The sequence below is a fragment of the Pinus tabuliformis genome, chromosome 7 (genome assembly GCF_031772625.1).
Source record: "Pinus tabuliformis cultivar Carrire ecotype Pingquan chromosome 7, CPIR1, whole genome shotgun sequence".
Taxonomy (NCBI): domain Eukaryota; kingdom Viridiplantae; phylum Streptophyta; class Pinopsida; order Pinales; family Pinaceae; genus Pinus; species Pinus tabuliformis.
In genome coordinates, this window is record NC_142293.1 from 164,944,070 (window position 1) to 164,956,348 (window position 12,279).

Consider the following 12,279-nt stretch of genomic DNA (forward strand, 5'->3'; position numbering starts at 1 on the left):
AGTATAAGGAAGGATGATCCATCCTAAATTCATTTTGTAGAAGCATCTCAGTGACAATCATGAAAGTCACCGAGTGATTGATTAATTATTATAACATAGGGTGGTGGCCAAGGTTATAACTAGGTTGATATATGTTCTTCATGCTACCTATATTATCATAAACAATCACTCTTCATCGGCTCAGAAGGGACTTTTTTGAGTTTCCATTTCTAGAAGGTATTGGTTTATAGGGAGTGTTGACCAATGTCGATTTCATGATGTAGCTACTATTGCTGGCAAGCTTGGATATGTTTGTTTACTAGAAATTTACTATCACGAGGTGCATCACATTTGTTTCACTGCAACTTAGCTAAGGAATCTCAAGTTTGGCATTATCTTTATCTCTACTTTGCACTATGCTTTGAAAGTGAAATCCTTGTACTTGGTGTTTTGTATGTGTCTTGGGATAGTATTTTTATATGATTTTCTCCCCTCCCTTGGGTTGTTAAATCTCGATGGTCTATTTTTATAGTGCCCCATTGATCCTATTTCCTAAAGGTATTTTCCTTTAGCTTGCTAGTTTCTATCTTCTTGGTTCTCTTCCACTCTATTGCTCAACCTCTTGGTGCACCTATCCCATATATTTCCTCTCATCCTCTTCCCTAATTATAAATACTCTCTCTCTCTCTCTCTCTCTCTCTCTCTCTCTCTCTCTCTCTCTCAACATGGCTAGACATTATCGCTCCCTTTCGCACCACTCTCACTCTCACTCTCTCTCACTCTCTCTCTCTCTCTCTCTCTCTCTCTCTCTCTCTCCATGGCTAGACATTATCGCTCCCTTTTGCACCATGGAGGGATGAGACATTATATTCGCCTGAATGTAACCACCTATACATCTCTCTCTCTCTCTCTCTCTCGACATGACTAGACATTGTCGCTCCCTTTGGAGGGATGAGACATTATCTTGGCCTAATTTTAACCACCTATACATTTCTCTCTCTCTCTCTCTCCCATTGCTAGACATTGTCACTCCCTTTCGCACCATGTAGGGATGAGACATTATCTTAGCCTCATTGTAACCACCAATACATCTCTCTCTCTCTCTCTCTCTCAATCTCTCGACATGGCTAGACATTATCGCTCCCTTTTGCACCATGGAGGGATGAGACACTATATTCGCCTGAGTGTAACCACCTATACATCTCTCTCTCTCTCTCTCTCTCTCTCTCTCTCTCTCTCTCTCTCGACATGGCTAGACATTGTCGCTCCCTTTCGCACCATTGTAGCCTCATTGTAACCACCTATACTTATCTCTTTCTCTCTCTCTCTCTCAACATGGCTAGACATTGTTGCTCCATTTCACACCATGGAGGGATGAGACATTATCTTAGCCTCATTGTAAGCACCTCTCTCTCTCTCTCTCTCTCTCTCTCTCTCTCTGGCTAGAAATTGTTGCTCCCTTTTGCACCATGGAGGGATGAGACATTATCATCGCCTCATTGTAACTACCTATACATCCCCCCTTCTATCGGCCAAACTCGTGCTCAAGATGTGGATCACTCTGATATTGCTAGATATAGGGATGTTATCCTTCAAGTGGTCTAGATTTTGATGACCATGTTAGATAGGCTAGAAGATTCATTCCTAACAGGTATGTCAATCAGGACATGAGAGGGAAGAATGAGTGTGGTATGTGCTTACCATTTTAGATTACTTCATGAACGCAGGTTCCAAGAAGAATTGCCTCTTTTTCAAAGACTTAGTGTATCATACTTCCTCCTGCATTCCATTAGGGACATGAGTCAAAAAGTGAGAGAGGGAAAGCACTGACACTTAGACCGCATGGCCTCTTTAAATTGATAATGGTGGATGCCTTGAGAAATTTGAGAATCCCTATCTGTTGGTCCAAATTCATAGACATGGACAAAGAAACCTTCATTGAGACATAGACCCTCACACCAAGTGAGACCCCAACCTCTAGCATTGGGGGAAGAGAGGGAACAACAAAGGAGGAAGAAGAAGAAGGGGTGAGGACAAAAGAGGAAGAAGTAGCAGGGTCAAAATAAAAGGAAAGAGAAATAGAAGCAAAAAGGATAGTAGAAGAAGTGAAGATGAAAATAGAGATGAATGAAGAACTAGATGAAGAGTAGGAGGAGAACAAGATGAAAAAGAAGAGGGGGAGAAATAGGAAAAATCAAGTCTTTCGAAGGCTACTGAGCCCAAAGAAACATAGATACCCCAAAAACAAACATGTTTGTCTCCATGAACCACTGAACGTGATGTAGTTGCAACTTTAGCTACCTTGAGCACCTGAGTTAAACCTAAAAAGAAGAGACAAAGGCAAGCCCCCTTATATTTTAAGACAAGGAAAAGCACCATGATCAAGCAAGGGAGGCCACAAATTCCCACAAAGGTTCCCATCACAATTGAGGAGTCCCAAAACAAGAAAGAGGAGGAAGGGCCAACTAAAGGAAAAATCGAAGAGGTCGCCTCTCCAAAACCCACAACAAATACTCCTATAACATATGTAAGGAGGCCCACCACCAAATAAACCTCCTTCGAATGACCCAAGACACCAAAAACCCTCCAACAAGAAGAACAAGGGAAGCTACAGGAGGGACAACACATGACATAGGAGGAAGATATTATGTTATAGGAGGTTCAAAGAATGTTATAGGAGTGGCAGAATGAGCTACGGGAGGGGAAATGTGTTGTTAGAGGGGTAGAATATGCACAACACCTACAGGAGGTAGTAGCCTCCCCAAAAGCATTTGAGAAGGACTTTTCAGAACTCCAGGAGCCTAGTCCACAACCTAGCCTAAACTCCTATTACAAATCCATGGAAGGAGGGAGGATTATTCCCTAAACAATTTTAGTTCCAATTTTCTATGAGTTAGAAACAAAAAGAGGAAGAAGCAACAGGTGGATGCAAATTCCTAAGTCTAATTAGGTGGAGGATGTGGGCCTCATGGAAGAAACATTCCTTGAAATGAGAAAAGAATTAAGTGAGATGAGAATGAGGGAGTCCACAATGAAGGAGCAGCTATAGGAATAAAATATGTGGTTGAGAGAGAAGTTGCAGGAGAAAGAAACCCAGTTTTCCACCGTGCCAAGCCTCTCCATGGAGGCATTACAATATAGAAAACCATATGTATGTTATGCACTCTTTCTAAAAGAATAGTGGCTGCAATTCCAAATCAAAACCTTAGCACAAGATGGATCTACATTGTTGGGTTATTTATTTGGTCTTTAAAAAGACCAACAAACATTTAAACATGAAATTGTCAACCTAGAACTCATCTAGTTGTTTCAAGGTTTTCCACACTATATGTGCAAAGAAAAGTGTTTATCTAACTTAGTTTGTCTACACCTGTTGAAAGGTAAATGCATGAAACCACAAGGAACAACTAGAATTTCTTAAAATAAAAATTTACAAATACCTTCATAAATCCACAGTAATCAAAAAGATTATTCAAGATAATCAAAGCATTAAAAATTCTAAAAACAACTCTATTAACCACACGTTATTTCCCAGGAAACTGTTAGCTACATGAAAGAAACAACACACTTGAATTGAATTAAATCTACTAAAGTAAATATCACACCTTTCTCTTAACAATTCACTATCAATTATAAGAAGTAACAACATGAATAACACTTCAGGAAAGCAACTATTAGAGATCTAATCTTAATAATATTTACTCAAACTGTTGTAGGAACTATTGTTGTAATGATGAATTCTAGAATGAAATTGAATAATTGTAGAACAAGAAGGAAGATGTTGAAATGTAAATTTAATGATACAAAGATGGTAGTGGTCACTCTAGGATTGGGACCATAATCACTAGAAGTCAATCGCCTTAGATTGAAATCAGTGCAAGAATTAAAACTAAACAATGTAATTCTCCATGATCTAAAAATGAAGATCTTAGATTACTTTTAAGGTGTTATAGACTCATGTGCATGGATTGGCCTACATTACTTAGTGCAACGGATCGATAAGATTGCGAATAATATAGACAATGAGCAGTTAGAGGAAGATAAGGGACAAACACACATAACACAACAAGTTTAATATGGATTTCACCCAAAACTCTTGGGCTATGTCTCCTAGTCTAGCCTTCAATGGTGACCTCTCTATTATGTCTTCAAGAGTAGAGTTTTACAAAGTGTGAGCTCAAATTGAGTCTCAACGCAATAGATACAAAACAACAGGAGTTTTTGTTGAATCCCTCAAGCCTCTCTGAGTACACAGACTCTTTCTTTCACTCTCTGTCACTATTTTCTCTTTGTCCCAATACTGCATGTCTCTGTCTTCTGTCTTCTATGGCTTTTAAGCCAATTGGAAATGTTTGTTCGTTTCCCCTTCTCGGGCTCTCTGCCTCCCAACCTTTGTCCACTCAAATCCCATCTAAGCATTAACCAATCATGGCATAACATCTTCAGGGAAGGTGGCCACATGTTCTGCAACAGAAGGGACCATCAGGCCTTTGAAATCCCCAAAAATAGTGTTCCCTGTTTACACAGAGAAATACACTAAAAACATAGGAAAATTTGCCAAACTGTTATTTATCAGACTTCAAATATCCTTAAATCTTCTCTATACTCCTATCGGTTCTGCATGTAATCGCTATCGCAAGTGCCCCTGTGCCATGGTTTCCTTTGTATTTGTAAAAATACATTAAAACACTTAAGATACCACAAAATGGCTTTATGGTAGACTTTAAATGTTATATATTTGCATCTATAAGTTCCATTGGGTTTGGTTTTATCGCATCTGGCCCATTTCCTTTGTATTTCATTTATTTGGTGACAATGTGAAATACACAGAAAAATTCCATTTTTTGAATCTCAAAATATGTTAAATATCATCTATAACCCCATCGGGTTCGACTATTGCAAGTCATATTTATATTGGCTCCACTCCGTTGTATTACTTCAACGTGATATTGCGATGCGATTGATCACAATTGCATATCACATAGACCCCAGGCCATTTGTAAGCGCTCCTTTGTAAGCACTAATCGCTATTTCATATTTCATATGGTAGCCTTCGATAGCCTCCGCCGATTGCAATATGTCGATCAGATCTGGACCATTGATCTGCCAGATCTGACGGCTCCTGTGCATCATTCTTTTATCCTCTGATAGGCCTATTTTCCACTGTTTCTTCATGTTTTTCACTCCCGATAGTGTTCTCCACCATTTTGTGAAGGTTTTCCTTTAGCGATAGTTTTGATTTTTGAAGACTTAGAGGGTTTTAAGGATCCATTTTTTATCACTCCATTATATTAATCAACAACAATATTACAATGTATGTGAAGCATCAGAGCATAATCATGAGAATAAAAGTAAAAACTCTCCTTTTTTCACCGAGGCTTTATTCCTTGCTTTTATAATCACAACCAATTATATAATTAAAAGTAAAGGAGTGATCCTCACACTCTAAATATTCTCCAGATGCTCAATTTGAGTTACAAAATATCTTAAGTTCCCTCGGAATAGATGGAAAAAATATCATTCATAGTTTGTCTTTCCATGATGACCACTAATCTTTACTTATACAGGTCACAACCAACCCAAGCAGCTCCACGTAACTCACTCTTATCCAGCTATCCATGGAACAACATCTACTTATCGACATCCATGTTAGTTATCATTACAAATTGTAAGTGTAACTCATATTTTTATGGTAAAAATCAATTCATTGAGAGAATAAAATGGTGAACTGCTTTATTAACTACTTTCTAAAGTTCTCAACACACAAATTACCATATTATATTCATAAAAGACTCAAAAAAATAATGAAAGGATAAGGAAACAAAGTAAGAAAATGTGTCAATTCTGGAGCCCAACATCTCCCCCTTGCTTACATGTTTGCATGACCTCATGCAAACAAATGATTAACATGAAGAGAAGTTAAAGAGTAAGCTAGGTTAGATTCCTCTCCATAATGTCAGAAACCATTCTTGCTTCAAACTTCCTAGAGAGTGACATACTTACCTACTTCAGTCAATTCATACTCAACCTTATAATAATTTTGAGGGCACCAAATTATTGGGTACCTGTATCTACATCCTATCCAATTAGGGCCCTCCTCTAATACCATGTGGGCATAATCCTCTTCCCTATCCATTTCAACTTCAAAATTTCAATGATTGAAGGGCTCCCTATTTTTGATTTCCACGTTTGAGACCTTCCACCTTTCTTTGGCTCCTTGTAGAGCCTCAGACTTAATATCCAATAAATATTGTAACCCTGAGGCCACATTAGATCCTATGATTATGGTAGGTCGGTTAGTAATGAGACCTCCTATCCTTTGTCCATTTTCTTCCTTTATTCTCCTTTTATGATAAAAGATCAATGAATGGGGTGGCTTATCACCTCCTTAAGAGTTAGGATGGTGTTGTTAGCACCTAAATCTGCCTTAGGCTGAAGGAAGGTGAAATTTAGGGTAACCACAAACCACGCTCAGTCTGGTAGCTAGCCCTACCAGAACAGGAGAGGGATCTCTCCGGGTCACGCTAAGTGAAGAATAAGCGAATAGGGTCTGAGGATGACTTATAATGAATACTGATTTTAGGCTAGGTAAATAAATATGAAAGAATTATTTTGATGAATGACTGAGTTTTCTGGGATGTATGGGACCAAGGAACAGCATGAGCAAAGAATTTAACTCAAACACGCAGATTATTTCATGAGGCAAGACAGGCCGAAAGTCTAGCAATTAAATTTGAAATAACATGAAATGGAGAGACTATTTAAGAGGGTGAAAAGGGCATAAATACATGAATCCTTTTCAATAGAAGAAAACATAGAACGTGAAAACTTTCCCAAGGCAGAGCAGTAAAACTGAATTCTACCTTTTCTTACTTACAAGCTTTCACTGGAAATGAATATGAATGAACTTTGAAACATAATGACATACATATGAAATGGAAAGAAAATACATTTTCTAAACTCATGCCACAGGAATCTCAAGAACCAGAGTTGCAATCTTTCATTAATTCTCTGTCAAAATGTACAGTGAGTAACTGAGTTTCTCTCCCACTGCTTCCTAGAAACTCCAACCAACCCTTTGCAAATGGTTTTTGATACAATAAATAGACTTTGCTATGAGAGAGTTGATCGACCCAGGAAACAAAAATCCAACCATCAGTGTTACATTCAGTTTCTATAATGACCAATTAAAACAAAGTAAACATGAGCAGAGATCTTCTGGGTGACAGCTCGCCTTCCTTTTGCCACATGGATAAAAGCCAACTGTTGATGAAAATTCTTTTAAACTTTTCCTTTGATGCTGGGAAAAATGTATTTTTAATGAATGGGCCCATTTGGAGAAAATTGCAAATCGACATCTCGCAAAGTGGAAGTGATTTTGGCTTTTGGGTCTCTGTGAACCACGCCAAAAGATGTATGCATCGCGCCACTTTGGAGGTGGTTTTGAGGCACTTCCTAAAGTCCAAATTGAGCCCAGGTGTGCTTGTTGGAAATACCTGCCTGTTCAATTTCCAACCCAAGTGGAATTTCTGAATTTGGATGCTATTTTCCTCTCCAAAATTGCAATATCCCAAGACTGCTTCCCGTGTGTCAAAATAGGGGCATAGAGGCCATTTTTTGGGTGTTTTTGACCTCCTGAGGACTCAAAATTGGCCCAAACTTCTTGGCCATGCACCAAAAGTTTTAATTTTCCATGGAAAATCCAAAAATATAAGACTTTAGTCATTTGGAGCTCCCTAGCGAAAGCGCACGCCAAGTGGCGTGACGCACAGACAGAAAAAAACTTGTTTCTTGTGCAAAAAATTTCAAAACGCAAAAATGTGCCCCAAATTTCTTGAAATTTGGGATGTACCTTCTATATCACATGTCATGCTGGACCAATGAAGCCTTGGCCACGATTCGGAGCCGATCTTGCTCTTTTGTCCTCTTTTTTCTTTTTGTCACCTTCCTCAAGTTTGCCTTTAGGCTCCTGATTCTTGCTTTGGAGATCATGTTTCGGGCCATGTAATGGTGAGCCATGTGCCTCAGCATTGCCTTTTCCCTATTAGCCTTCTCCACCATCTGCTCCAAGTGAATGTTCACTTTCTCTAAAACATACTCTCGGTGCTCATCTCTTTGCTCCATAGGTCTACCTTGTGCTGCCATGATGTGTTGCCGGTTTTCCTTGATCAGTTGCAACTCTATCTCAGGTTTCTGATCCTCAAGTTGTTTATTCCTCTGCTCCAGATATTTCATATTCCATTTGGCTCTTTCCAAGTCAAGGGACAAGGCTTGAACCTTTGTTTGTTTCTCCTGGATGATCTCTTTAAGCTGCCCACTTTGCGGATATATATCTGTATCATCATCATGAAGGAGAACGAATTCGGTCTCTCGTTCACTTGATGGCCCTTCATCATGCATTAGCTCCTTACCTCTGTCCTGTACCTGTAGTGCTGATGTCGGAAGCGAGGCCCCTTCCACCCAGGGTGGAGATAACACTCGCTTTGCTGCTGCAAACAAATGTCTAGCGCCCCTCTGATATGTGATGAATATCGGCACACTGGTGGTCTCATGGTGCTCATACTAATGAGAAGGTTCCCCTATCTCAAATATAGCCTCTAAAGGTCACTGTGAAGCTCGGAAGAATTCAAGGGAGATGAAATCATCCCAAGTAATGCCCTGTAATCCAAGCTGATGAACCACCAAAATCTTAATCAAAGAAAAATTATAAACACTGTTAAGTTGCTGCTGAGGGGTTTTATGTTGTATAAAGGTGGTCATCCTCTCTATGTTTCGGCAAATGAAATACAGAATGTTCATCATCCGTACCCTGGTGAAATGCATGAGCAACCTGATGTGATAAGCATAAAGACGAGAGAATCGTCCCTCACAACTGAAATATTTCATAATTAATCTCATTAGTGGAGCATATTCATCTTTCAGATATCGGAATGGAAAGACTCTTTTGAGCTACCTAAAGAAAGTGGTTTTAATGTATGGCTCATAATGATGCCGATCAATCTTCTGCTTCTTGTTCCATGGTTCTCCAATGTTCAGTATGCCGGTTGCTAATGAGACAGATTCTGGTGTAAGTGTGAAGGTGACACTAGCTAAAGTAGCCTGATCTCCATGTAAGTGTAGCATGAATAGATGAGCCAGCTCATGATGAAATTGAACACTGGCCACCTTTTGACAAAACTCAAAGCATGACTCACGCTGGAAACACGACATCGCAAGAGGTCGGGCCTGCAATTCTGTAAGGGTGGTCGGTTCTTCTCTAACATGTCTGCCACTTTTGTGAGGCCTCTGGGGAGCCTGTTCTTCCGAGGATGAGTCGCTTTGGGTTTCCATTTCATAGTCTGATGCATGCTCAGATGCCACGGCTGTTGTTTTTCCACTGCCTTAGAGAAAACGATGCTGGTGATAAAACTGTGTTTCGACTGCTTTTGTGATGTGTTGAAATCTTCCACCAAGGGGAAAAATGCAACAAGGGACTATTAGGAAGGGGAATAATATGAAGGGATTAGGGACTATGAGGAGGAATTTTATTTAGGGACATGTAGGGTTTTTAGGAAATTTTATATAGGGTAGGGTTTGGGGTTTTACATTTGACAAATGAGCGGAGGGGATAGGGAATAAGAGTTTGGTAACGTTTTAGGATAGGGAAAAAATGGGAAAAATGGAATAGGGAAGAAGGGAATGATGGAAACAAGGGAAAAATGAAATGGAGGAGGAACCTTGGCACCAACACAATGAATTTGCAACCCTAACAGCAATTATTTTGATGACTTTAAGTGGTAGGGTTTAAGAGTTTTTATTGCAACCATAAGCAGTCATAAAGCATCATCATACTGACATAAAAATGGATGAAACACTGAGAGATCGACCCTACCTGGCAAATTCATGGGATTAAAAGGCAATTTGTTGCAATTCTGAGCAAAATCGAGCTTTTATGTGTATGCACCGCGCAGCATACCCAGTGCGCCGCACCGTTTGAGTGCATCGCACCCGTGTTATTTAACATTTTGTGGTCGCACTTAGTGCACTACGCTCCCTCAGTGTGCCACGCCACTCTGTGTGTGTGCCACACCTATCAAGACACCTTCAAACTTACCCAAAATGCGCGCTGGCTCACCAAACTCCTTTGAAATGATTTCTCTTTGACCTTTGCATGTAAAATAACTTTGATTCTTATGAGAAAATCTATATAAGGGCATGGAGTCATGGGTTTGATTTTTGTTTCTTCAAAACTCACTTTGCAATGTTTCATTTTGGCACTTTTTCCACAACTTAATACAACTCTGTATTTCACCTTCTCTTTTTGGATTTTTGACTAAAATGATGAAATTTTGGGCCATTTTTTGCAGGAGGAGCTATCATGGCATTTGGCAAAGGATGACCAGAACCGGCTTTTCAAGTGCTTCATGTTGGAGAACTTTACATATTTATCATAAACATTAATTTGACGATTTCCTCTTCAAACCAGAGTTTCGAAGAGGAATCACCCTTGAGCATCATGGATGATGAAAATCTGGAGATGAAACTTGTTGAACCTCCCTCTAGCCTATTGGCATGTTTGGGTACTCTGAAAACATGACTTATGAAACCCTAGAGCTGTGACTGATATGATTTTTTTCCCATTAGAATACCAAATATTGACTGTCATTTAATGAACTTTGATGAGCAGGGCTGAGCCAGCAGGTACAAAGCATGAGGGGTAATGACTGGCAAGACCCTTCCATCCGATTTATGGCATGCCCCTAGCGGAATGCAACTAAGTGAATGGAGTGAGACACCTAAAAATAAAATGCAGAAAGAGTTTTGATCTCGGATGGAGGACTGACAAGACCGACTCTAACATTGGCTCCAATGGGGATGGTAGCTCCTTGGAGGTGCCAAGAACAATAGATATTTGGGAGAGCAGACAGTGCCTTCGTCCATTGGGCTATGGAGTCATTATTTTGACAAATGACACGCAACTCTTGACTCATTTATTGACTGAAACTTGACTCAAACTGACTAAAATTTGGACTTAAAATGACTCAAAGACTGACTAGACAAACTCAAACCAAAACTGAAATAAAATGGTATTTACAATGACAATGGAAACAACAAAAAACTTTTCAGAAATGGTACTGCTTGAGCAGCCAACCATTGATCAGCCCTCCTAGGCAATCTTCTCCATTCATTTCCTTCAGAAGAAAGGAATTCTAACCCTGATATGCTGCGATCTTGAAGGGACCTTTCCAAAGATTCTCGAATTTTCCGTGCTTACGCTTTTCCTCATTCCTTGCATCCCACTTCATCACCACATCATCGAGATGAAATTTGTCTTCCTTTGCTTTTCTGTCATAATTTTCTTAATATTCTCCTACAACTTGGATGTGTTTTGGAAAACTTCTTCTCTGGTCTACTCCAAATGGATCATTTGATTCAATCCTCTCTGCATAGGATCATCTTCACTGCCAACTTCCTGAAGATGTTTGACTACAGGGGTTGCGAGAGAGGTAGGAAACAAGGTATCAACTCAATACACAAGCTCAAAGGGGGACATACCAATGGATTTCTTCTGACTGACCCGATCTGCCCAAAGTGCATTGACCAACTTCTTGTGCCAGCTCTTCTTGTTGATTTCCAACAGCTTCTTAATGATGTTGACCAAAGATTTGTTAGAAGACTCCGCCAACCCATTGCCTTGCGGATGATAGGCAGTTGAGTGACCCAGAATGATGTGATATTTCTGAAAAAACTCTACCATCCTTCTTGATTTGGAAGCTGTTGCGTTATCAGTGATTAACGTATTCGGGCAACCAAAGCGAGACAAGATGTTATTTTCAAGGAATGAAATAATTACCGCATCTGTAGCTTGTCTTGTTAGCATTGCTTCGATCCATTTCGTGAAGTAATCTGTTGCCGTGAGAATCCACTGATGCTAACAGGAAGAAGCGGGATGAATTTCACCTACGAAATCCAACCCCCATTGCTGAAAAGGGGCAGTCACCTCAATGGGCTTAAGCGGAAAAGGCTGTAATTTCTGCCTTCCTTCAAAAATCTGGCATTTATGACAGCTCTTGACGACCTTATATACATCAGCAAACAATGTCGGCTAATAGTATCCAGCTCTCAGAACTTTATTTGTTGTTGTTTTCCAAAAAAGGTGACCACCATAATCTCCTTCGTGGAAATCCTTCATGACCTGCTTTGCTTCTTCTTCCACCAAAAAATTCAAAAGAACTCCACCAGGATCTTTCCAATAAAGTGCAGAATTTAGAATGCAAAACTTGGCAGCCTTTAATTTGAGAGTTCTAGCTTTGTTTCTAG